Source organism: Muntiacus reevesi, chromosome 7 (genome assembly GCF_963930625.1).
Source record: "Muntiacus reevesi chromosome 7, mMunRee1.1, whole genome shotgun sequence".
Lineage (NCBI taxonomy): Eukaryota > Metazoa > Chordata > Mammalia > Artiodactyla > Cervidae > Muntiacus > Muntiacus reevesi.
The window spans coordinates 25513554-25517712 of NC_089255.1; the positions used below are offsets into that span (position 1 = coordinate 25513554).

Sequence of the window (4159 nt, forward strand, 5' to 3'; positions counted from 1 at the left end):
CTGTTAAGAAATATGATGTTCTCTGTTTCTTCTCTAAAGGGGATTTTGCATTTTGGCTTATCTCAAATTCGTCTCCTCCACTCTGGCCTACAGGAGGAGAGATCACTGTAGATAAGAACAGCCACACACTCTCTTTCAACAGCTCAAGAATGTAGAAGAGGCCAGAACTAGGTGAGGTCACACAAAGACTTCCTTTTCCTCCTCAGTGTTCAGGTACTCTCATCTTCTCCAGATCTAGGGAGCCTTCCAGCTAGGGCAGCTGGATACCTCTCACCTCCTCAATACCCCCTTCCTCTTGCCACCCCTTCCTCTCGCCACCCCCTTCCCCCTGAAGATGCTGATGGGAGTCATGAAATTCTGGCCAAAGCGGCTTCAGGATTCCAGGGGAGAGAGAAGACATCCCATGCCTTCCCCTTCTCAAGACTACTTGTTATGTGACTTTTGCTAACCTCCTTGTGCTTCCCAGGTGATGCTAGTAATAAAGGAAACCAAGTGTCAATGCAGAGATATGAGACATGGGTTCAGTCCCTGGGTTGGGAATATCCCCTGGAGGAGGGTATGGCAACCCATTCAATCCCATGGACAGAGGAGCCTGGCAGGCTATAGTCCATAGGGTCACAAAGTGAAAAGTGAAAGTGAAAGTCATTCAGTCACGTTCGACTCTTTGTGACCCTGGAATTCTCCAGGCCAGAATACTGGAGTGGGTAGCCTTTCACTTCTCCAGGGATCTTCCTGACTCAGGCATTGAACCGGGGTCTCTTACATTGCAAGCAGATTCTTTACCAGCTGAGCTATGAGGGTCGCAAAGAGTCAGATACATCTGAAGCAACTTAGCACACATGCATGGGCTATTTAGTGTGGAACATGGACTTGGTTGGAGTTTGAGCATCAGTGCTACAGTGGCTTTCTCTGCTGCATTATAGAGAGAAAAGTTTTTATTGGCAAAGTCTCACTATCCCCAGCAGTCCCCCAAAGAGGGTGTGCGTGCGTGCTCAGTTGTGTCTGGACTGTAGCCTGCCAGGTTTCTCTGTCGATGGGATTTCCTAGGCAAGATCTGGAGTGGGTTGGTATTTCCTTCTCCAAAGGATCTTCCCACCTCAGGGACAGAACCAGTAGTCTGCTGAATAGGCAGGCGGATGTCTCGCTACTGGGCCAGGTGCCCTGGGCAATTCCCCAACCCTTCCTCACATGACCTTGTTTTCCTGTGGACTGAGACCAAGATGCTCCTCCCACCTTCCTTGGAAGCCAAGCCCCTTTTTACTGGTATAAGGCCATACCTCTGGAAGAGAATGATTGCAGAAACTGCCTTCTTTCTCTCAGACATCAAACCAGAGGCCCAGGTAAGCAGCCCAAGAAGTGGTCTCAGGAGCTGCTTCTGCTTGAGGGTTTGAGAGGGAGGATCCAGGGTGAGTGAGACTAGCCTGAGAATTGAGCAAGGCAGACATGGGCAGGGACCAGAGCTGGGGTCAGGAATGGAGCATGCAGGCTGCAGAGAGCCCACGGGGCTGGAGAAGGAGAAGCCTCCGGGTTGGGGGAGGCTTGAATCTCTCATAGGAATACCATGGTGTCCTTTATGGTGTGGTGTCAGACACAGGACAGGGATTGAGTTTCCCTTGTGCTGGAGGACAACAGGGCTCTGTCAGCTGTGATCCGGATGAATACTGGTGGTTATTTTGGGGGTACACCTCGGCTTATTCAAAATATGACTTATTTATTTAGTGGTTTATTCAAAAGGAACCCCTAATAAGCTGCATGAGTGCTGGGTACAAAAGTATTTTATTTTCCAAATATGTTTCATATCAAAAGACTTTCTGTATTCAAAGACAAGACTGCAAGGATTTTAGGTCACTTCTGGGGTCACCACCCAGAGGGGAGGACAACCCTTCTGTAGGGAGTGGGAGTCAAATGTTTGTGGGAAGAGTATATGTGAGTGTCTCCTTACCTAGAAAAGCTCTTAGGAAGAGGGACATCTTTCTGGTTGACTGTAAGCCAGGGAGGCTACAGGTGGGAGCTGGGGTTCCCTTTCTAAGGCGATGCTTTTCCTCCTCTCCCCCTTTTCTCATTCCGGTTCCTCCAGGGGAGTGAGGTCATCATGGCTCTGAAGTCTCTAGTCGCGTTACCACTGCTGGGCCTGGTGCTGCTGCTGGTGTGGGTCCAGCCTTCCCTGGGCAAGGAATCTGCAGCCGCCAAGTTTGAGCGGCAGCACATGGACCCCAGCGCGTCCTCTGCCAGCAGCTCCAACTACTGCAACCAGATGATGAAGATCCGGAACATGACCCAAGACCGATGCAAGCCGGTGAACACCTTTGTGCACGAGTCCCTGGCTGATGTCCAGGCCGTGTGCTTCCAGAAAAATGTTGCCTGCAAGAATGGGCAGTCCAACTGCTACCAGAGCAACTCCGCCATGCATATCACAGACTGCCGCCAGAGCGGCAGCTCCAAGTACCCCAACTGTGTCTACCAGGCCACCCAGGCGGAGAAACACATCATTGTGGCTTGCGAGGGAAACCCTTATGTGCCAGTCCACTTCGACGCTTCAGTGTAGGTCTCCACCTGAGGCCAGAGCAGCAAGATGCGCCACTTCATCACAAAGGCATCTGCCTCTCCCCTTGTTTCCTTGCCCTGGGGGCAATAGCTGAAGTTAGTTAGGGCTCTTATCTCTGCATACCTTACCGGAAACACACACATAGGATTCCCTGGCAAGAGGGCAATAACTCAAGCTGGTTAAGTCTTCTATCCAACCCACACTTGCTCCCCTGACCTGAGTCTTGCCCCTGGTGGTTTGGGGGGTGAGGAGTGGGTTGTGAGATGGGACCTGTGTTAACCAAATCACTGCTTCTTTCAATAAAACATACTTGCAACCACATGAATTCCTGATGCTGTCCCCATCTGGGTATTGTTCTTGTGATTGCTCTCTTGCCAGGGGTGAGAAGCGTGAACCCGGTTATCTGTGGTGAGAGGGGAATGGAATCCTTAAATGCCACCTCTTCTGACTTTTGGTTTTCACTGCCCTAAGATAATTCCCCTCCTTGTAGGTTCCTTGATACCCAGTATAAATGTGTGGGTGATTTTAGCTAAAAAGGATCTATAGTCTGGGACACTGTCATGCTGGGTGAGCTGACAGAGGGTGAAGCTCACATACAAATATCTCTGGCACAGAAGGAAAGATCATGAGACCCAGGGGGAGACCCTGTTTGGCCTCAGGGACAGAGGAAGACTATGAAATTGTGACCTAAGTTTCCTATTTTCTTTTTTTTGAGGGAGCTATTACTAAATCAGAAAGATGATCCTCTCTTACTTGCAAACTTGGACTCCTTCATTCAGAAGCTAGAAAGGACCTCAGGGATCACCAAATGCGGGGAGGATTTCAAATAAGTAGATTTCAGCTTGTGGACCAAATCTAATTAGAAGTGCCTGCCTAGAATGTGTACAAAAATGCCTTAACATTGATATGATGGAGCAGTGGTCTCTACCAAAGGCTCCACGGAGGTGAGTGTACACGTGCCACCCACTGGCCATCCCTACCTAAAGAAAGCCCTGCCTTTTACAGGGGGAAACCTGAGTCTTAGAAAGGTTAAGTGGCCTGCTCCTGGCGGCTGCTAGCTAGTGTCAGATTGAGACCAAACCCTGGGTGTCCTGGCCTCCCTGTCGTTGTTCTTTCTGCTACTGGAATCTCCTCAAGGTGAAATCCCTCAGTCTCCCTCCTTCACTGCGAGCTGTGGAGTCACGGCTTTCCCTGCCTGAGCTGCTGGGGGCTCTCACAGGTTCTAAGTGCACTTGGCTGCGAGCCTGCTCACTTCTTGACAACCCTTTATTATATCCATTGAAAAGACTAGACTCGGCTTCTGTCACCACTTAGCCATTTCATATGACTTCCTGTTTATACTTGCATCTGGCTCTAGACAAGGTCATAGAACTAGAGAAAGATCCTACTGCCAACCAGCTTGACCAGTTCTGTCATCATGTGTACTACATTTATAAATGGTGAAATCAATTGTGTGTTTTTAGGTAAAGTGAATGCTTAACCCTGGGGTCTGTGGGGGATAGGGGCGGATAGCTGATTCAGTGGCAGTAGGGATCTCACTCCTTACAGTGAGGATGGAGGAGGGAATAAAAGGGAAACTTTGTTTCTAGATCTGTTTTCTTTAGATAGAATTTT

At 49.4% G+C, this 4159-nt stretch overlaps 1 pseudogene; it reads left to right on the top strand.

Moving 5' to 3' along the window:
- The first annotated feature begins 1905 nt into the window (after nucleotides 1-1905).
- LOC136172018 (ribonuclease pancreatic-like) lies at nucleotides 1906-2781 on the top strand (annotated as a pseudogene).
- The last annotated feature ends 1378 nt before the right edge of the window (nucleotides 2782-4159 follow it).